Here is a 23,600-nt window from a genome sequence, read left to right on the forward strand (position 1 = left end):
TAAAAGGCACTGGCCGAACAGCACTAATCACAGTTACAATGCTCAGTGAAGTTGAATAATTTGCCTAAATGAAGGTAGTTCCCTGGGGGTAGTAGATAAGGCAAGACTAACTCACCAAAAATCTCTCCTTACCCATAAAATAGCAGTGCTTTTTGCTACTGTCACCAACATATATCTTCTCCTGTCTTGGATTGGTTCCATAACAGAAGCTACTATTTTTGAACCCCTACCGATTGGCTCAGCTGTACTTATGTCTTGTAATATGCTTAAAAGCCCTTGTAGGAGAGAGGGATCATCGTTCCTCTTTTTAAATTGAAAGACAGAGACTTAGGTTTCACATATAGCTAGAGAGTGGCAGTGTTTGAATTTGATTTTAGAACCCTCTGAATCTAAAGGAAATGCTTTTTGTGTTACACCACAGTCTGCCAATAATGCTGGCCAGATAAAGAAACGTTTCAATGAATGGTTTATGGTTTGTATGTTACATAAGATACTTTCTTCATGGAAAATGAAGCATAACTTATTAGGATTTTATGCTTCTCTAGTGTACAATATCTGTAGGATAAAATTTTAATTGTAACAGTGTTTTACAGACTAAGAAGGAATTTTGAAGCAAAAATAATAATAATAAGGTCTATATTCGTGGACCTAGGCCAATACTATACAGATTAGTTATGCTTAGTTTATGTTGTAGATGAGGTGTAACTTCAAATGCCAGGGAACATTGAAATTTCCATAGTTGTTCCCTAGGAGATAATACCGAGGTTTAAATATTAATAGGACTTTTAGTCTGGTAGATATTATACATAATAGCAGTAATTGACCTTTTTTGTCTTGACCAAGAAGAACAGCAAGAAAGAATTATGTTTAAAAAGGCAAGCAAAGCTAAAGAAGCTGGATGGTAGTTAACATTTCTAAAGCCCCTATCTTTTGAGTATTTCCTATGAACCAGAGGCTTTACATATGTTATTTCTAATCCTTACATATTGTTATCCTCATTTTACCTGGTACTAAATGTAGGTTCAGAGCGTTAAGTTTACAGTATTCTTCGGTGACAGAGCTGGGATTAAACTGCCCCGAGTGTTTCACTCTGCCCTTTTCATTATGCTGCCCTAAGTAAAGCACACGTGGGTGACTCTACACAGGATTGGGGCCTAAGAGTAGGATTTTGACTGGGCCTGGATCCCTCTATGTAGTACCACCAGAAGTTAGAATTTGAGAAAGGGATATGCAAAATTTAAATATTGCTCTTTATTAGGAAAAAAAATAGCCCTTTAATGATCTTTTTTTGGGTGACATGTATTATTGCAATGCCTATAAAATGCTGTGATTCTTAATTTGATTTTTTTCTAAAGGACTACTATATTTTCCTTAATATGCAGAGAGAAATAAAAGACCTTATTAAATTTCATCCCTTAAAGTTATGCATGTTTCCAAACATATTCTTAACCGAATGTGTGATTACAACTAGTATTCTAGTAAGCAGTAGAACTTAGCCTTATAGACTCATTAGTTATAGTAATTCTAGAACATTTCTGAGTGGCCTACATAGAATTATGACTTTGATGGTAGAGTACAGACACCAAAACTTTCTTAGTAGACTCTCTGAATATATCTTCTACTCTAGATTCTTTTGATTAAAATATTCTTTTATTCCAGTTAAATTGGAACAGGCCAGTAGTTTTCTTTGGAGTGTGTGTATACTACCTTTGTCAAATTTTAATATTATACTTAGGCTGAATTTTTGCACCAATTTGAGGAGTGTTCTTTTTATGCTCTGTAGTAGTTGAAAAATTACAGAAATAATGTATTCCTTGAGGTATTAAATAACTTAATGAAACTATCTAGACTTAGAGTTGTTAATACATATTTCCAAATTTGATTTAAGAAGAGGTAATTAAAACCTGAGTTGATTAATACTAATGGAAAGAAATTTAAGTCTAGGGTGTTAATCTTTCATTTGTATCAGTTTTGTATCAGTTTTACTCACAGGGTTGTTGGGAAAAGTAAAATGCTTATATTCAATGCCTGGCACATTGTTAGCTCTCACTAACATAAATTATCATCACAGCTACCATCATCATCATTATCTCTTTTTTTCACAATTATGCTTTCCAGGGTTTTGTTTTACTGGTTCCTTCAAAGACTTTTAGGCATATTTATCAATTTAAAAAATACAGTTGTCAGAGGTTTTTTCCTTTTACTAGTCTTATCCCATCTCTGAGACAGCTAAGTAATATCAGAAAACTATACTTTTTGAGAAATGAGATGCAATCTGGCCATAGACATGAAGGAGACTTGTGTAATTATAAGGAAAGATTATATATATATCCTATTTTGCATAAAAGAAAAAATATGGAAAGATGTTCACCAAAATATGGTTATCTCTGGGTGGTGGAATTTCAGGTGAGGCTTAGATATTTTTTGTATGTTTGTGCAGTGTTTTTTTTTTTTTTTTTACATGGGCAGGCACCATGAATCGAACCCGGGTCCTCTGGCATGGCAGGCAAGCATCCTTGCCTGCTGAGCCACCGTGGCCTGCCCTGTGCAGTGTTTTGTTTGTGTGTGTGTGTGCACGCAGTGTTTTAATTTTTCTGTAATATGTATGTTTCATTTAAAAAAATAGTTTGTTTTTTTCACTATTATAACAGTCTAGGAACCACCCATAAACCTTTATCTTTACACACTTAAGATTATCATCTTAGAATAAGTTTTCCCAAAACTGTTCCATAGAATGAACATTAGATTTGGTAGAGTTAATATTAAAGGTTTTATAGTATACTGCATTAGGCGTTGGTAAATTATAACCTATCGACCAAATCTGGCCCACGAGTTTTTTTGTTTTGTTTTGTTTTTTAACAGACTGTGAACTCATAAATGTTTTGCGACACATGAAAATAATATGAAATTCAAATTTCCCTGACTATAAATAAAATTTTATTGACACACAGCTGTTCTCATTCATTTCTGTATTTCCTATAGCTGCTTTCAGTCTGCAGTGGCAGAGAGGTGAGACTATTATGGCCCACAAAGCCTAACATATATATTTACTAAATAATCTTTTACAGGAAGTATTTGCTGACCCTGTACTATATTAAAGAAACCTGATTAATATTTCATAAGTTCATGTACACATAAAACTTTGGGTTTTTGCTTTTGATACGGTCCATTGTTTTGTTTTTTAATTTTTTTAATATTGCCTGCTTTAAGATAAATATCTAGTCTAGAAGATGTAATTGCCAACTTAAAGAGTAAGAACACTTTGATGAATATTGCCTACTTGTCATGCAAAAAAAATCCCCCAAAATTGTTGTTTTCCAAATGTTTATTTTTGGTAATTTGTTGTTTTTAAATTACTTTTTTACCTTAGAGTCAAGAAGATTTTTGTTTTCCTAGTGCTTTTTGTTTGTTTGTTTAATCATTGGTTATTAATTCCCACTGTGGTCGAAATGTGGCCTGAACAGTTTTTAAAATTCCATTAGGCAGTGTATCATGTACAGGAAAGAGTGTATAAGATTTTTAAGTATAGTCTAAAGAATACCTATGCACCCATTACCCAGACTAAGAAATAGAAAATTCCCCATGTTTTAGAAGCCTCCTAAGTGCCTTCCTGACTCTATATCCTTTCTCTGGATGTCTTATCCAGACTTTGCTTACATTCCCTTGGTTGTTAGTTTTATTATATACATATGTAAATCTAGGCAGTAATTTGGGGGAGGTTGTCAGTTTGAAAGGTAAATTTATTCATAATGTATGTATTAATCCGTGTTGTTTCTTTCTCTAAGAATTTTGTTTTTGAGATTCATACATATTGATACAAGTAGCTATAGTTCATTTGTTATCTCTGCTGTATAGTGAGTACTCTATTATATGATTATACACTAGTGGACTAGTGAACTTTCACTTAGATGTCTCAATGACATCTGCAACTGCAACATGTTCTATATATTAACTCTCTCCAACCCCCTACCGCTTGCCAAAACTGCTCTCTCTTGTATTTCTTATCTCTGAAGTGGCATCTCTATCAACCCATTTAACATTGCCAGAAACTTGGCTGTCATTTTTTTTTTTCTCAATTTATGTTCTATTTTGTGGTCAAAACATGTTTACAAGTTTTGGGGATTCAAGATCATGAGTATCATTTCAACAACAATTCTACCCATCCACCCCCTCCTTTTTATTTTATTCTTTTAGAATAGATGTTATTTGAGTTTTCTTAAAAAATATTTTTATTGAGAATTTGTTATACACATACAGTCCATCCATAGTATACAATCATTGGCTTACAGTATAATCACAGTTATGTATTCATCACTGTGATCATTTTTAGAACATTTGCATCACTCCAGAAAAAGAAATGAAAAAGGAAAAAGAAAAAACATACCTCCCATAATTCTTACCCCTCCTTCTCACTAGTATTTCCATCTATCCAATTTTTTACCCTTTATGCCCCCTCCCCATTATTTATTTTTTATTCATCTGTCCATACCCTGGATAAAAGGAGTGTAAGACACAAGGTTTTCACAATCATACAGTCACATTATAAAAGCTATGTAATTATACAGTCATCTTCAAGAATCAAGGCTACTGGAATACAGTTCACCTGTTTCAGGTACTACCCTCCAACCACTCCAATACACCATAAACTAAAAAGGAATATCTGTGTAATGCATAAGAAAAACCTCCAGAAAAACCTCTCAGCTCTGTTTGAAATCTCTCAGCCACTGGAACTTTTTTTCATTTCTCTTTTCCCCTTTTTGATCAAGAAGTCTTTCTCAATCCCATGATGCCAGGTCCCAGTTCATCCCGAGAGTCCTGTCCCACGATGCCAGGGAGATTTACACCCCTGGGAGTCATGCCCCCTGTAGACGGGAGGGCAGTGAGTTTACCTGCCAAGTTGGCTTAGAGAGGCCACATTTGAGCAACAAAAGACATTCTCTGGGGGTGACTCTTAGGCATATTATAAGTAGGCTTAGCTTCTCCTTTGCAGGAATACTCCTTTTATAGGGGTAAACCCCAAGATCAAGGGCCTACTGAATTGGTTTTCCCAACCGCTTGCAAGAATGTCAAGAATTTCCCAGATGGGGAAGTCAAATATTTCCTCCTTTTTTCCCAGTCCCCCAAGGGAACTTTTTTAAAAAAATATTTTTATTGATAAAATTTAACATACAAACAAACATTCTATTAATGGCTCACAATATCATCACATAGTTCATTTGTATTCATCATCAGGATTATTTTTTTTTAACATTTGCATCACTCCAGAAAAAGAAAGAAAAAAAAAGAAAAAACTCATATGTACCATACCACTTACCCCTCCCTCTCATTGACACTAGTATTTCCATCTACCCAATTTATTTATTTATTTATTTACATGGGCAGGCTCTGGGGATCGAACCCGGGTCTCCAGCGTGATAGGCAAGAATTCTGCCACTGAGCCACCATTGCCCACCCTATCCAATTTATTTTAACCTTTGTTCCCTCTATTAATTGTTTGTTTTTTATCCATATTTTTTTCTCATCTGTCCATACCCTAGATAGAAGGAGCATCAGACACAAGGTTTTCACAATTACACAGTCACATTGTAAAAATTATATCACTATATGATCATCTTCAAGAAACAAGGCTACTGGAACACAGCTCTACAGCTTGGGTACTTCCCTCTAGCCACTCCAATACATCATGAACTAAAAATATCTATCTGATGCGTAATAACCTCCAGGATAACTTCTTGACTGTGTTTGAAACCTCTTAGCCACTGACACTTAATTTTTTCTCATTTTTCTCTTCCCCCCTTTTGGGCAAATAGGTTTTCTCAATCCTTTGATGCTAGATCCCATCTCATCCCAGGATTTCTTGTCTCATATTGCCAGGGAGAGTTATACACCCTGGGAATCATGTTCCACCTAGAGGGGGGAGGACAGTAAGTTCACTTGCCATGTTGGCTTAAAGAGAGAGGCCACATCTGAACAACAAAAGAGGTTTTTGGGGAGTTACTCTTGGCCTAATTTTAAGTAGGTTTAGCCTGCCCTTTGCAGGAATAAGTTTCATAGGGGCAAACCCCAAGGTCATGGGCTTGGCCTATTGATTTGGTTGTTCCACTGCTTAGAGAATATCAGATATTCTCCAGATGGGAAGTTGAATATTTCCCCCTTTCTCCCCATTCCCTCAAGGGGACTTTGCAAATACTTCTTTATTCACTGTCCAAATCATTCTGGGATTTATTGGGCATCACACTAATCTGGACAAACCAACAAAATCTCATGCCCTATTCAAGATTCCATGTACTTATGGTGTTTAGCTAAACTGACCATACAAGTTAAATTAGTAAATGTACTACCCAAAATATTTATTTTGCACCAAATAAACATCTCTCCCTTTAGTCTTACACAGAAGTTGAAGTTTTAAAATATGGACAGTATCATCTTTTACCCAGTCTTCTGATATACCTTAGTCCTGTCCAGATTAGCTTCATTCATATCTCTACTCGATGTCTGATCATGGCTTCAGAGCTCTAACGCTGGGTCTCAGGTGTCACATAATTACCCGAAGTTTCTGGTAAAGACTGTGTTATATACAGACAGCTCAGTATCTGAGAATTTAGAATTAATAGTACACCTCCTGAATATATGTGACTGCTGTGACTTATAATCTAGGACCCTTTACAGTAAGCTCCAACCTGATATCCCATGCTCAACTTTAGTTCACCAAATTTTTATATTATAGTTAGTCCACATGATTGAGACATGATGATATTTGTCTTTTTGTTCCTGACATTTCATTCAACATACAGCTTTTAAGGTTCATTCATCTAGTTGTGTGCCTCACAACTTCATTCCTTCTTGTAGCCACTCAGAGGTCCATTGTATGTACACACCGTAGTTCCCCCTTCCATTCCTCAGTCATTGTACCCTTAGGCCACCTCCATTCATTGTAGATCACGAACACTGCCACCAGAAACACCAGTGTATAAATGTCCATTAGTGTCACCACACTCAGTTCCTCTAGGTATATACTGAGCAAGGGGTTTCAGGATCATATGGCAAACCTACCTCTAGCCTCCTGTGGAATCACCACCCTGATCTCCAAGGGACTAGACCTCTCATTTCCCTACCAACAGTGAATAGGTACATCTCTCTCTGCATTTTCTCTAGCGCTTGTTTTTCTCTGTTCATTTTTAAACGGTTTTATTCACACTTCATACAATCCAGCCTTATTATATAGATGCCTTCACCATCATACTCTATCTTAAATCATTTCCTTTTCTTCCATGCAGAATCCATACCCCTCTCCCAATCCCCCCACCTGTTGATATTTAGCTTTGGCATAATGCCTTTGTTACAGTCAGTGGAAGCATATTACAATGTTACTGTTGACTCTTATAGACCCTAGCTTACATTGATTATACTTTTTCCCATAAACCATCTGTTTTCAACACCCATAATACTGACATTCATTTTTCTCCCTCATGCAAAAACCTTTTTTAATTTGTATATTTAATCGCCATCATTGTATACTCTATGCATTCCTGAGTTATACCATGTCAGTCTTTATCTTCTGTCTTTCCTTCTGGTTTCATACTTTCCCCAGCCCTCCTCCCTCTGCCATACTCATATTCAGCTTCATTCAGTGTACTTACATTAATGTGCTACAGTCAGGTAGTATTGTGCTATCCGTTTCTGAATTTTTACAATCAGTCCTGTTGCACATTCTATATTCCTTCAGCACCAGTTGCCCAATCTCAATTCTCCAAGTTCACTCATTAATGTTAGTTCATATCAGTGAGACCATACAGTATTTGTTTTTTGTTTCTGGCTAATTTCACTCAGTATAATGTCCTCAAAGTTCATCTATGTTCTTACATGCTTCATGACTTTATTCTGTTTTACATCTGTGTAATATTCCATCATATGGAATGATTGTTTAGCCACTCATCTGTTGATAGACATTTGGCCTTTTTCCGTCTCTTGGCATTGTAAATAATGCTGCTATAAAAATTGGTGTGCAAATGTCCATTTGTGTCCTTGCTCTCATGTTCTCTGTATGGATACCTAGCAATGGGATTGCTGGATCATATGGCAGTTCTATACTTAGCTTCCTGAGGAATCACCAAACTGCTTTGCAGAGCAGTTGTACCATTTTACATCCCCACCAACAATGGATAAGTGTGCCTCTTTCTCCACATCTTCTCCAGCACTTGTTTTCTGTTTTTTTGATAATGGCCATTCTAGTGGGTGTTAGATGATATCTCATTGTGGTTTTGATTTGCATTTTCCACGGTACTTTTTGGCAGTCATTTTTGGTACCTCCCTCTCTCCTTCCCCCTTTCCAATCAATCATCAGTCCTGTACTTCTAAACATCTCAAATTTACTTCCACCATCACCACACTGGTTGGACTTTTCCAGTAGACTTGAGTGTAGTACCAACATCTATTCTTGTTCTCTTGTTGTTTACAAGGCTTACCTCTCCAATTTCATCAAGGCCACTCTTTGCTTCACCCACCATGCTAAGTGAAAATAAGCCACTGTTAATGCCATGCTTACTCCTCTTTCAGGACAATTCTTTTTTTTAAACATAACAACATACAAACACAAACATTCTTACCATATGATCATTCCATTCTTGATATATAATCAAAAACTCACAATATCATCACCATGATCATTTCTTGGAACATTTGCATCAATTCAGAAAAAGAAATAGAAAGAAAAAAGAAAGAAAAAAACTCATGCATATCATACCCCTTCCTTACCCCTCCCTCTCATTGATTGCTCATATTTCCATCTACCCAATGTATTTTAGCCTTTATTTTCCCTATTTTTTTCTATACCCGTTACCACTCCCTTTCATTGATCACTAGCATTTCAATCTAAATTTATTTTAACATTTGCTCCCCCTATTATTTATTTTTAATCCATATGTTTTACTCATCTGTCCATACCATAGCTAAAAGTAGCATCAGACACAAGGTTTTCACATTCACACAGTCCCATTACAAAAGCTATATCATTATATAATCATCTTCAAGAAACATGGCTACTGGAACACAGCTCTACAGTTTCAGGTACTTCCCTCCAGTCAGGACAAATTCGTCAACTATTACTTCCTCAGAGAAGTCTTCCTTGAATGCCAATCTCCAAAGTCATGTCTCCTGTTATCATTAGGACTTTGCGCTACTCCCTCCTGTCACTACTATAAATTGTAATTAAATGATTATTGAGGAAGTCATCTTATCTGATTCAATCAGGGCCGGTAATCTATAACATCAAATAAAGGAAGAAATTATGAAAAGGGATACATACCTTAAATATTGAACTCTCTAACTTGAAACATAAAACTGTTATGTTCATTTGTTCATCTTTGAATGAAAGGACCAAGACCTCTTTTGAGAATGAGGCTGCTGGTTGCTGTTAATTTTGTCTGCTTGCAGAAACCATACCCATAATGTCTCCTCTGAGATATTCAGTTTGGGTTTTTGTTGTTGTTTTGAGAAAATAAGAATTTAAGCTCTTCTGATGCATTCCAAGCTCAGGATCATTACATATCTTTGCAATATTTTTTTCAATTTTTGAACTGATTTCTTGCCTATACCTAATTTGACAACTTAAATTTATCTCACCTTTATTGAGTATTTCAGTTATTCAGTTTAATCCTCCCCATTCCTCTACATTTCATTAGTTTGAGCACATTTAGTTAAACCACATCATTATAGGAAAATATGAATGACATAAACAGGTTTGGAAACTAATGTAACAGACTCAGTAAAAATATAACTCAACCCTGGTGAAAACAGAAATATCTGGGCATACTAGATAAGTTGGCTCCACATTTTTTTGAGTGCACATTATATCTACTGTATTAATATATTATGTATATTATAATAGTGTACCTCTGAGGCTAAATTATATGAAGTTGCCAATATCTGACCATTGCTTTTACCCACAATCAGCAATTTTATATGCATCAATCAAATATTAAATAGCAGCATGAAGGATAAATAGCCATCCAACTGGATAATATAGACCATGTCACAATAAAGTGTATAAATAATTATTAAAAATAAATAGTTCTAAAAAATATAAATGGTTCTTGTTCTTTTAAGAGTTCTTGTTATGATAACCATGCATCCCTGGGTTTCTGGATCACTCTTAATATTAAACATAATATTAAACATAGTAAAGTATTATTTTAAAAATAAAATAATAGAATTATTATGTTTTCTAAAAAGCATTGAAGTGCCACCAAAATATCAATCAAAACTTGCTTCTGAACTGCCTATTATATCTGAAGTTGGCACAGAAATACTTTTATCAGTCCATGTGTCCCAATTTTTGTTATTGTAACTGAAGGACTTTATGTTAAAAAGATAATCATAGCTGAGTAGTCTAGATTGTTTGAACAGTAGAGGAGAGATTTGAATTTGGGTCATACTCTTCCTCTCTTGTCCACTATGGCATGCAATATAGTCTTAAAACTTGTTGAACTTAATTTATTTCCAATAAAGTATAGGTTAAATACCATTATAATGAACTCCTGGGAACAATTCCAGTTGTTTTGTGGGAACTTTTGTAATAGATACAACTTGGCATTAAGTGAGCCACTGACTATAGTCTCTAATTTTTTATTATGTAAATTTTTGTAGTAATGGAATTTGACCTCTAATTTTCCATAATTCAGATTTATAGCTTATCCTGTTAAATATCATTTTTCAACAGAAGCCATTTAACTTAAACAGCATTATAAAACCAGCTTTAAATTATGACTGTCCTTGGGGGTAGGAAAGACTTTTTAGAAGCTATATGCATGTATAGAAATGTGAAAGATAATAATGGATGAAGAACTTTCAACCTAGAATCATACAATTCAAAATTTGACACTCCTTAAAGCCCTGTGTAGCTTTATATAAAACCCCCAAGTAATAGAATTATAATTTAAATCTCAAAGGACTTCAGCTCCATCTAAACAAATTTCCAGTGAATTTCACAACAAAACAAAAGAACCTTAAACCCTAACATCATAAATACTAAGATAGTTGAAATGCCTTCCTGGTTGTTACTTGGACTGTTCTATGAATCACCATCCATACTTTTTCCTTCTCAATGTTGTAGCTACCCGCATCAGGAAAATTACACTTTTTATCCTTGAGTGTGGAAGCATAACAGTCTTTCTGTAAATTAGAATATTTTTTCACAGTGTAATCATGTAACAGTCTCCAGATTAGGAATAGAGAAATTATTAAATTTCATGCTCTTATCTGTGAAACTGAACCAAAGAATATTAGAAAGTGCCTTGTGTAACCTGGCAAGTACAAATAGTTTCTTTGATAAATGAAAAACTTTTCATGGAATTTAGGATCTCATGGCCTTATTGAGTGATTCATGAATCAGGCACCACTCCATTCAGAAAGTAGAAGAGAACTCCAGCACGGGAATGAGAGGGTAAGCTCACATAGGGTAAGCGCAGAAGCCAGTGAGAGAATATTCTGATTGGCTGACGTTAAGTTTCCATTTTACATAGGGGAATCTTACAAGTCGGGGAACAGATGTAAGTATGGTATGCTCATTTTTTCTGGTAAGCTTTCTTTATTGGACCTAAATTGTTTTTATCACCAGGTGTTGCTTATTAGGAGCCCTATAGAGTGTATTCCATTTTCTTGGCAAACCCCTGCAGATTAGTTGTTTTTTCTTCTGGACAAGCCATTCTCAGAAAAAGGTCTTCTCCCAGATACCCAATGCAGGCTGCTAGCCCAACAGTTGTTTTCCAGGTGTAAATTGCTTGTCAAAGAAATGTCTTTAAATAGTTAAAAATTTTATCTTATAAACCAGAGGAGAGTTAGATTTCTGGACTTCTTGTATACTGTTCTTGTGATGCTTAGAAATGGTATGGTTTATAATCTTACATACTCTGGGCTGGGGTCAGAAAATTTTTTCTTTAAAGGACCAGTTAAAAGATATTTTAGGCTGTGAGCCACATGCAGTCTCTCTGGTTAATGTTGTTCTTTGTTTTTGTTTTTTTTTTTCAATCCCTTTAAAAATGTAAAAACGTTCTTAGCTGTCCCTCTCCCCCCTACAAAAAATCAGGCCTCAGGTCAGATTTGGCCTTAGACTATAGTTTGCTGATTCCCTGCTTAATTTTATGTTTTATTTTTATTGAGAAATCTTTACACACATACAGTCCATATATGGTGTACAATCAGTGACTCACTATATCACATAGTTGTGTATTAATCACCATGATCATTTTTAGAACATTTGCATCACTCCAGAAAAAGAAATTAAAAAAAAACTCATACATCCCACAGCCCCTCCCCCTCCATCTCATTGACCCCTAATATTTCAATCTATCCAATTTTTTATGCTTTATCCCCCCTTCTATTATTTATGTTTTTAAATCTTTATTTATTACACATTGTCCATACCCTGGATGAAAGGAGCATCAGACACACGATTTTCACAATCATTACTGTAACATTGTAAAAGTTATATCATTATACAGTCATTTTCAAAAATCAAGGCTACTGAAACACAGCTCAACAGTTTCAGGTGTTGAGCCACTCCAATATATCGTAAACTAAAACGGAATATCTATATAATGTGTAAGAATAATCTCCAGGGTAACCTCTCGACTCTGAAATCTCTCAGCCACTAAGACTTTTTTGTGTCTAATTTCTCTCTTCCCCCTTTTGGCCAAGAATGCTTTCTCAATCCCATGATGCCAGATCCCAGCTCATCCCAGGAGTCCTGTCCCATGTTGCCAGGGAGATTTACACCCCTGGAAGTCATGTCCTGCATAGCGGGGAGGGCAGTGAGTTCACCTACCAAGTTGGCTTAGAGACAGAGAAGCCACATCTGAACAACAAAAGAGGTTCTCTTAGGTGACTCTTAGGCAAAATTATATGTAGGCTTAGCTTTTCCTTAGCAGAAATAAGTTTCATAGGGGTGAATTCCAAGATTGAGGGATTAGCTGCTGCTTGTGAGTATATCGGGAATTCTGTAAATTGGGAAGTGGAATATTTCCTTCTTCCTCCCCAGTCCCCCAAGGGGACTTTGCAAATACTTCTTTGTTCAGTGCCTAAATTACTCTGGGATGTATCGGGGCATCACACTAACCTGGACAAAGCAGCAAGATCTCATGCCCTTTTCAAGATTCCATGTACTTATTGTGTTCAACTAAACTGACCATACTAGTTAAATTATGTAAGGCACTATCCAAAATATAATTTTTACACCAAATAAACATCTGTTTCTTTGGTCTCACACATTAGTTGAAGTTTTAAATATGGACCATATCATCCTTTACCCTGTATTCTGATTTACCTTTGTCCTGTCTAGATCAGTGTCATTCATATCTCTAGCCTGATCACTTTTCCAACTTTTTAAACAGTTCCCTATATGGACCCCCTGCTTTAGACCAGTACAGACCAATAGAAAGTAATCTGAGCCGTATATATAACTTAAAATTTTCTAATAGCCAGATTTAAAAGTAAAAAGAAGCAGGTGAAATTAATTTTAGTAATATGTTTAATATATCTACACTATTATTATTTCAATGTGTGGCACTACCCACATTTCCAGGGTTCAAAAGCTGCATGATTGGACACCACAGCTCTAAACCAGAGCTACTCAAAGTGTGGTCCATGGTTTGTTATCAGTCTACAACGATTTATGTTATAGACATTGAGAGGAAGCATTTAAAATATTTTACAGCAATTTGACAGTTATTTTGTATCTATTGACTCTAATAAAAAATGATGCTTCTATTTCTCTTTTTACATTTCATTTTTCTAGTAATTCATTCTTATTATCTCTTATAAAATAATTGTTCTGTGAAAATTTAAAAAACTGACTCTTCACTGCTGGCAGTTTAAGAGACTGCTCTCCTAAGATTCTGTAGGCCTCTTTGTTACATGGTCAGGCAAAAAAAAAAAATAGAGAAACGGTAATGAGATCATGGTAGGTATTACTCATATTCATCCACCACTACTGAGCAGAGTCCTTTTCCTTGTCTCTTTCAGAGCTGCCCCTGGAACCTTGACTAGGGTAGCCCCCTCGGTCAGTGGCTCTGTGACTGTGCCCTAGAATGAAAATAACTGTGTCCAGGCCTCACTCCGGATTGACTAAATCAGAACCTCTTGGGAGGGAGCCTATGCATCTTTTATATTTAAAAGCTCTCCTTGTGATTGTAAAATGCAGCCAGAGTTATACTATGGATCCCTCATCCCAGGAAAATTTGATATTTCTCCATTTGGGAAGAATCGAGTCTGGGTGGGGGGGGTTTCTATGTGGTAACATTATATACTCTTTTAACAATACAAGGAGACTTTCCAGTTAAATATGTCAGATTAAACATTGGGATTTTATTTCTATCCTGAAACCTCATTAAAACTAAAGTGAAGAAATAAAAAGGTGTCAGGTATTAACCTACAAGTAGAAAGCAAATTGATATAAGCATATGAGCTTGGTCAATAAAGTTTCAGTAGAGGCAGATGGAGAAATTAACAAAACTGAAAAAATTGATCTGTGTACCTACAAAGTGAGATATTAAAAGGAAACAAACTAATTTATGCTCCTGGCTCAGAAATCGGAGGAACCAGCTACCTCAGTTGGTAAGGGTGTGAAGTATGGAGCTGAAAACAGGATTGGTTCAGTGTCCATGTAAGAGCCAGACTCCCATATTCTGCCACCCTGAGCAGCCAGGAGACCATCATTCCTTTACTTTGGGGAAATTTAATAAGAAGTTCAGTCTTAGCTGAGGTTGGGATATCTCAAAAATTGGGATATCTTTAGAAAAACAGAGACTGCAAACAGGGATGTTCTGAATGTTGAAGTTAATTAACACTTCCCCATTCCCCTTCCTCTGTTCTCAGGGACAGGCAGGACAAGAGATTTGGGTATTTCTTTCTTGAATAATTCACCAGCAGGAAACAAAATCTATAGAAACCGACTTTGTGGGATCCCGCATATAAAAACGAACTCATTGCTTTATCACCCTGTAGTAAAATGAGCCCGTTGACAAGTCTAGCCCATTAGTGCTGATGGACAGCCAGGGACCATCAGGCACTTATAGAAAGCCTGTAAAATGAAAAACAGAGACCTGAAGATTCCAGGATTTGCGGGCACATACAGAAGACTAGGAATTGTGTGAGGTTGTAATTCTCAACAGCTACACTGAGAAGATACAGATAAAATATTAAAATATTTAAAAGAAAAATTTTTTAAATAGGTATTGAGAAATGTGATATTACATCCAAGAAACTAGAATAGGATGCTATTAATAGGAACATTCAGAGAATAAGAAAATGCTCTTGGAAATTAAAATTGTAATAGGAAAAATTGTAACTGCAATAGAAGAGGCGGAAAGCAAAAGTCAGGAAACCTATCAGAAAGCAGTAAAGGAAAAGAAATGCGAAATAGGCAAGAAAATATAATCAGATCAATCAGAGATTCAGTGTCTAATGAAAACAGCTGTCAGAGGGAGAGGAAAGATGTTGAAGGGACTCAGTACAATGAAGAAAAAAAGCCTGACATTAAAATTTTTCACAAAATAACAAGTCACATACAGAAGACAGGAAGTTCGTTTAGTTTGGGACTTCTCAACAGCTACACTGGAAGCTGGAGACCATGGAACAATACTCTCAAAATTTTGATAGTAAGAAAAATGTCTAGTATATAATCTTATTATCAGACAAAGAATAAAAAATGTGAGGATAAAATATACAGCATTTTCAGGAGAGAGGCAAAGGAAATTGCCAGAATAACGGTAAAGGGAAGTCATAGGACAACACTATTTAGGCCATACTTGACCCTATTGAGAGTAGCTTTACAATTCTCTTAAAGAATTTGAGAAAGAATGCAATTGATTCATGGAAAAACCAAGCAAACCAAAAAGATGCAATTATTAATTCCAGGGGAAAGATGGTTGTACAAGAAGAAAAATGGCTCACTGCTTATAATATTCACATGGTCATAATGAAAACTGAATTTAACCAAAAGCTATGCTTTAACTGGGGAGAAGATGTAAGAGAAAGTGTATTCTGAAGTTATGATTAAGAAAAAGCTAAAGCCCTCATCTTCCTCAGTATGAAGTTAGTAGATAATGTCTAAAACAGAAAAATCCAGTAATAGCAATATGAGCAAATTTGTTAGACATGACAATAAAAATACCAGTAGAAAGAGCTAAAAGATTTAAAGTAATTTCCTTGACTGCCTGGGTGTGAGAAACACAGATGGGAAGGGTGTGGCAGATAGTGCTATTTTTTAAGTCTTTGAAACTCTAAATATACGAATTAAGTAAAAATAAAAAGCTTTTTTAAAGTAAACAAGAAAAGGGAAACTAGGATAGAAGGGGTGAGGATATTAGAGGAATATATTTACATGCCTACTGGAGTCACCAAGATTAGTAGCAGGAATTAGGCTATATATAGCAGTACAATGAGCCAGGAAGTGAAATTGTAATTTGAAAAGAACAATATGCAATAACAATAAGACATGTTAAATTCAAATGGCATAAGCTTCATGAAAGGCTTACCAAAAAAAAGATTTTTGCAAAAGGAAGGAAGTGAAATGTTCTGAGATAGAGTATAATGAGAGATTTAACACGGTTCCATCTAATAGATTTTATTAGAACATACTCCAGCTACAATGAGAACTCCTATATACCTAACACTATATTTTTAATAAAGATTAGGTAATATGAAAGGTCATTTTATGATATAAATTCTCTATATTGATATTGTCATTAGTCAAGAGCTCTTTGGGAATATATATATATATATATAGCAGTTCATTTTTAAGAAACTTATTCTCTATTGTCCTCTCAACCCTAGTCAATTTCTTAAAAAATGTATCTATGACAAAGACGATTGGCACAGTTATGGAAGAATCAGCTGTAATAATGCTCAGCAATGCACAAATAGTTTTTCAAGGCTGCTGTTAAAATGTGAGGAATGAGGCATAATGAGCTATTCAACATGAAAAAAATGAAAAAAAATTTAAATGCCATATTTATTAAATGGTAAAATACCAAAAGGGGACCCATTTTAAAATAATTTTTTTATTTTATTAAATACCAAATAAACACAGACATTCCTATTTTGATCATTCCGTTCCACATATATAATCAGTAATTCACAATTTCATCACATAGTTGTGTATTCATCATCATGATCATTTCTTGAAACGCTTGCATCTATTCAGAAAAAGAAATAAAATGAAAACAGAAAAAAAAATTATACATACCATACCCCTTACCCCTCCCTTTCATTGATCACTAGCATTTCAAACTAAATTTATTTGAACATTTGTTCCCCCTATTTTTATCTTTATTCCGTATGTTCTACTCGTCTGTTGACAAGGTAGATAAAATGAGCCTCAGACACAAGGTTTTCACAATCACACAGTCACATTGTGAAAGCTGTATCATTATTCAATCATCTTCAAGAAACATGGCTACTGGAACACAGCTCTATATTTTCAGGCAGTTCCCTCAGCCTCTCCATTACATCTTGAATAACAAGGTGATATCTACTTAAAGCATAAGAATAACCTCCAGGATAACCTCTCGACTCTGTTTGGAATCTCTCAGCCATTGGCACTTCGTCTCATTTCACTCTTCCCCCTTTTGGTCAAAAAGGTTTTCTCAATCCCTTGATGCTGAGTCTCAGCTCATTCTAGGGTCTTTCTCAATCCCTTGATGCTGAGTCTCAGCTCATTCTGGGATTTCTGTCCCACGTTACCAGGAAGATCCAAACCCCTGGGAGTCATGTCCCACGTAGACAGGGGGAGGGTAGTGAGTCTGCTTGCTGAGTTGGCTGGAGAGAGAGGCCACATCTGAGCAACAAAAGAGCTCCTCTTGGGGGTGACTCTTAGGCCTAATTTTAAGTAGGCTTGACCTATCCTTTGTGGGGCTAAGTTTCATATGAACAAATCCCAAGACTGGGGGCTCAGCCTACAGCTTTGGTTGTCCACACTGCTTGTGAAAATATCAAGAATTCAACTTGGAGAAGTTGAATTTTCCCAGAAAATGAGACTCTTAAAAAAAAAGTTTTCTGTTATCATGTTGGGATAAAAAACAATTGAGAAGATGGCAGCTTAACAACGTGCGTGTTTTAGTTCGTCCTCCAGAACAACTACTAAATAACCAGAAACAGTACAGAACAGCTCCTGGGGCCACATCAGTGACCAGACACACAGCGTACCCCAGTCTGGACCAGCTGGACCGGCTGCGAGCACCCCCCCCCCCCAACCGTGAGTTCCCAAAGCTGTGGCAGCCAGTGCCCCTCCCCCACAGGCTGCTTTCCAGAGGGGAAAGGAAAGGACTTTACCAGCAGCAGAGACTGGGCACAATCAAACACCAATTGTGGAACTAATTAACTAATTCTGACTACTAAAAATAGGCCCCCAGCTTAGGTGAACCTGATCAAAGCGGAGGTTGCTCATTTTTGCCCCGGCGGCAAGGGGGCAGGACTGACAGAAAAAGGGGGGAAAAAAAAGAAGGAAACAGAGGTTTTTGTGGCTGTGTATCTATAAAGGCTTGACTGCCTCTGGATACAGTGGCAGGACTTTTCAGGCTGCAACTGCCCCAGACATAGGCAGAAGTGAGCTCTTTTGGGGGCTTGTCTGGAGCCTGTGCCTTCCCCAGAGGAGGGGTGAAGCCCAACTCAGGTGAAATCCCTCCATCAAGGAATTCAGAAACCAGGGCTTGGTAATTTGAAGCCATTAAAACCAGCCTACAACCTCTCCTCTGTCTCCACCATGCCCCCACAGGGTGAGTCTGCCAAAGTTAAAGGTACCGCATCATCTTATGCTGGTGGGACCTGCAGTCAGACAAGCACCACATACTGGGCAGGATAAGAAAAACAGAGTCCAGAGACTTCACAGGGAAGTCTTTCAACCTGCTGGGTCTCACCCTCAGGGAAAACCGACACAGGTGACTCTTTCCTCCTGATAGGAGGCCAGTTTGGTCTGGGAAAATCTGGCTGGGGTCTATAATATCTAAGTAGACCCTCCTAAATGTGTGTGGGTGAAAGGCACCACACAAGCAGGGCAAGAAACAAGAAAACAAGAACTGGAAAATTCTCCTCTGTTAAACAAAACTTAAGCTAAAGGTCCAGATAAAGCTGAACGGAATGTCAAAGAACAGATAGACAACAAATTCATCCAGCAAGAAAACCCTAGATAAAAGAAGTGAAAGCAACCTCCAGAATAAACTAATTAAGGTAATTAAATGCCTAGACGCAAGCAAAAAATAAATCACACTAGGAAAATTGAAGATATGGCCCAGTCAAAGGAACAAACTAACAATTCAAATGACATACAGGAGCTGAAACAATTAATTCAGAATGTACGAATAGACATGGAAAACCTCATCAAAAACCAAATCAGTGAATTGAGGGAAGATATAAAGAAGGCAAGGAAAGAACAAAAAGAAGAAACTGAAAGTCTGAAAAAACAAATCACAGAACTTATGGGAATGAAAGACACAGTAGAAGAGATGAAAAAAACAATGGAAACCTACAATGGTAGATTTCGAGAGACAGAAAATAGGATTTCAAAACTGGAGGATGGAACATCTGAAATCCGACAAGAAACAGAAACTATAGGAAAAACAATGGAAAAATATGAGCAGGGACTCAGGGAATTGAAAGACAATATGAAGCGCATGAATATACGTGTTGTGGGTGTCCCAGAAGGAGAAGAGAAGGGAAAAGGAGGCGGAAAACTAATGAAGGAAATTATCACTGAAAATTTCCCAACTCTTATGAAAGACTTAAAATTACAGATCCAAGAAGTGCAGCGTACCCCAAAGAGAATAGATCCAAATAGACATACTCCAAGACATTTAATAATCAGAATGTCAGAGGTCAAAGAGAAAGAGAGGATCTTGAAAGCGGCAAGAGAAAAGCAATCCATCACATACAAGGGAAGCCCAATAAGACTATGCGCAGATCTCTCAGCAGAAACCATGGAGGCGAGAAGACAGTGGGATAATATATTTAAATTATTAAAAGAGAAAAACTGCCAACCAAGAATTCTATATCCAGCAAAACTGTCCTTCAAAAATGAGGGAGAAATTAAAACATTTTCAGACAAAAAATCACTGAGAGAATTTGTGACCCAGAGACCAGCTCTGCAAGAAATACTAAAGGGAACACTAGAGACAGATAAGAAGACAGAAGAGAGAGATGTGGAGAAGCGTGTAGAAAGGAAGACTATGAGTAAAGGTAAAAAGAAGGAAAATTAGATATGACTTATAAAATCCAGAAGGCAAAATAGCAGAAAAAAGTACTACCCATGCAGTAACAACACTGAATGTTAATGGATTAAACTCTCCAATCAAAAGACATAGTTTGGCAGAATGGATTAAAAAACAGGACCCATCTATATGCTGTCTCTACTGAAAGGACATGAGGCCAAGGACACAAATGGACATTTTACACATCAATGTTTAAGGCAGCATTATTAACAATTACCAAGAGATGGAAACAGCCAAAATGTCCATCAACAGACAGCTGACTAAACAATCTATGACATTTACATAAGATGGAATATTTTGCAGCTGTAAGACAGAATAAAGTTATGAAGTATGTAACAACATGAATGGACCTTAAGGACATTATGCTGAGTGTGATTAGCCAGGAACAAAAGGACAAATACTGTATGGTCTCACTGATATGAACTGACATTAGTGAATAAACTTGGAATATTTCCTTGGTAACAGAGACCATCAAGAGATAGAAATAGGGTGAGATATTGGGTAATTGGAGCTGAAGGGATACAGATTGTGCAACAGGACTGAATATAAAAACTCAGAAATGGACAGCACAATACTACCTAACTGTAATGTAATTATGTTAAAACACTGAATGAAGCTGAATGTGAGAATGATAGAGGGAGGAGGGCTGGGGACATAAATGAAATCAGAAAGAAAGATAGAAGGTAAAGATCAAGATGGTATAATCTAGGAATGCCTAGCATGTATAATAATAGTGAAATGTACAATGTACAAATTTTAAAAATGTTTTTGCATGAGGAAGAACAAAGGAATGTCATTACTGCAGTGTGCTGAAAATAGATGGTACTTAGTAGTTTAAAATTTCAACTAATGTGTGAGACTAAAGCAAAAAATGTTTGTTACAAAATTTATATTTTGACTAGAGCATTTCCTAATATAACTCATGTAGATAGTTTGATTGAATGTCATAAGTACTTGGAATCTCAGTTAGGACATGAGATTTTGTTAGTTTGTCCAAAGTTATGCCCCGATGAATCCCAGAGTGATTTGATCAGTGACTAGAAAAGTGTTTGCAAGCCCCCTTCGGGGAATGGTGAGAGTGGGGAGAAATTCAACTTCCCTAAGTTGAATTCCTGATATTCTCACAAGCAGTGTGGACAACCAAAGCTATAGGCTGAGCCCCCAGTCTTGGGGGTTGTTCATATGAAACTTAACCCCACAAAGGATATGTGAAGTCTACTTAAAATTTAGGCCTAAGAGTCACCCCCAAGAGAGCCTCTTTTGTTGCTCAGATGTGGCCTCTCTCTCCAGCCAACATGACGAGCAGTCTCACCACCCTTCCCTTTTCTGCGTGGGACATGACTCCCAGGGGTGTGGACCTTCCTGGCAACGTGGGACAGAGATCCTGGAATGAGCTGAGACTCAGCATCAAGGGACTGAGAAAAACCCTAGAATGAGCTGAGAATTAACATCAAGGGATTGAGAGAACCTTCTCGACCAAAGGGGGAAGAGTGAAAGCAGACTAAGTGTCAATGGCTGAGAGATTCCAAACAGAGTTGAGAGGTTATCCTGGAGGTTATTCTTATGCATTAAGTAGATATCACCTTGTTGTTCAAGATGTAGCAGAGAGGCTGGAGGGAACTGCCTGAAAATGTGGCGCTGTGTTCCAGTAGCCATGTTTCTTGATGATGATTGAACAATGATACAGCTTTCACAATGAGACTCTGTGAATGTGAAAACCTTGTGTCTGATGCTCCTTTTAGCTACTATATCAACAGAAGAGTAGAACATATGGAATAAAAATAAATAATAGGGGGAACAAATGTTAAAATAAATTTAGTTTGAAATGCTAGTGGTAAATGATAGCGAGGGGTAAGGGGTATGGTATGTATAATCTTTTTTTTCTCTGTTATCGTTTTATTTCTTTTTCTGTTGTCTTTTTATTTCTTTTTCTAAATCGATGCAAATGTTCTAAGAAATGATGAATATGCAACTATGTGATGATATTAAGAATTACTGATTGTATATGTAAAATGGATAGATATCTGAATGTTTTGTTTGTTAATTTTTTTAATTAATAAAAAAAGTTAAAAAAAAAAAACAATTGAATTTTGTCTTTAGATTTTTCCATTTCTTCTAGTATTGACTTTCAGGTTATTGAACGTGTAGTCTTAAAAGATTTTATTTGTAATTGGGTGGGCCATGATGGCTCAACAGGCAGAGTTCTCACCTGCCATGCCAGAGACCTGGGTTTGATTCCCGGTGTCTGCCCATGCAAAAAAAAAAAAGATTTTATTTTTGAAATGCCATAAACTGCTTTAGATTTAAAAGAAAGAAAAAGGAGCAAGAATAAAGTTGGAAATTTTTTTGTTTTTTGTTTTGTTAATTTCTATATCATAGCTTTTTCTAATTACTTTATTATTTGTTAAACTCTCCCAAGATTAAGAATTGGAAAGCTTAAAGAAACCTTTCCATTTAAACTTAGTTTATTCTCTTTTCTTTCATCTTTTTCCTTTCTACTTAAACCATTTCAAAGTTATGGATAAAATCTGATGCATTCAACTTCCCCATGTGGAGAATTCCTGATATTCTCACAAGCAGTGAAGACAACCAGATCAATAGGCTGAGCCCTATTGATTGCTCAAATGTGGCCTGTCTCTCTCTCTCTCACCCAACACAGCAAGCAAACTTACCACCCTCCCCTCTCTGTGTGGGACATGACCCCCAGGGGTGTAAACCTCCCTGGCAATGTGGGACAGAAATCCTAGAATGAGCTGGGACTCAGCATCAAGGAATGGAGAAAACCTTCTCATCCGAAAGCGGGAAGAGAGGTGAGACAATATGAAGTGTCAGTGGCTGAGAGATTTCGAACAGAGGTGAGAGGTTATCCTGGAGGTTATTCTTAGGCATGATGTAGATATCCCCTTTTTAGTTTAAGGTGTGTTGGAAAGGCTAGAGGGAAGTGTCGTAGAGCTGTGTTCCAGTAGCCATGTTTCTTTAAGATAATTGCAAATTGATACACCTTTTACAGTATGACTGTGATTGTGAAAACCTTGTTCTGATATTTCTTTTATCTATGGTATGGACAAGTGAGTAAAAAATGTAGATTAAAAATAAATAAATAATAGGAGAAACAAATGTTAAAATAAACTGGGTAGAGGGAAATACTGCTTGTCAGTTTGAGGAAGGGGTGAGAGGTATGATATGTATGAGTTTCTTCTTTTTTCTTTTTGTTTCTTTTCCTGGAGGGATGCAAATGCTCTGAGGAATGATCATGGTGATGAATATACAACTATGTGATGATATTGTGAGCCATTGATTGCACACCAGGTATGGAATGTTCATATGTTAATAATGTTCATGTTT

The 23,600-nt window shown here is 36.4% G+C and overlaps 1 protein-coding gene across 2 annotated transcripts in view; it reads left to right on the forward strand.

Moving 5' to 3' along the window:
- SOCS5 (suppressor of cytokine signaling 5) overlaps nt 1–23,600 on the forward strand; it is a 111,698-nt gene that overhangs the window by 59,722 nt on the left and 28,376 nt on the right. Inside the window, exon 1 of one of the 2 annotated variants that reach the window (XM_077134149.1) lies at nt 22,672–23,564. The exons of the other annotated variant lie outside the window; for it this stretch is intronic. The gene's annotated coding sequence lies outside the window, so the exon portion shown is untranslated. Of the gene's footprint in view, nt 1–22,671; nt 23,565–23,600 lie in introns of those variants that run through there. 2 annotated transcript variants of the gene reach the window in all.

The sequence above is a fragment of the Tamandua tetradactyla genome, chromosome 17 (genome assembly GCF_023851605.1).
Source record: "Tamandua tetradactyla isolate mTamTet1 chromosome 17, mTamTet1.pri, whole genome shotgun sequence".
Taxonomy (NCBI): domain Eukaryota; kingdom Metazoa; phylum Chordata; class Mammalia; order Pilosa; family Myrmecophagidae; genus Tamandua; species Tamandua tetradactyla.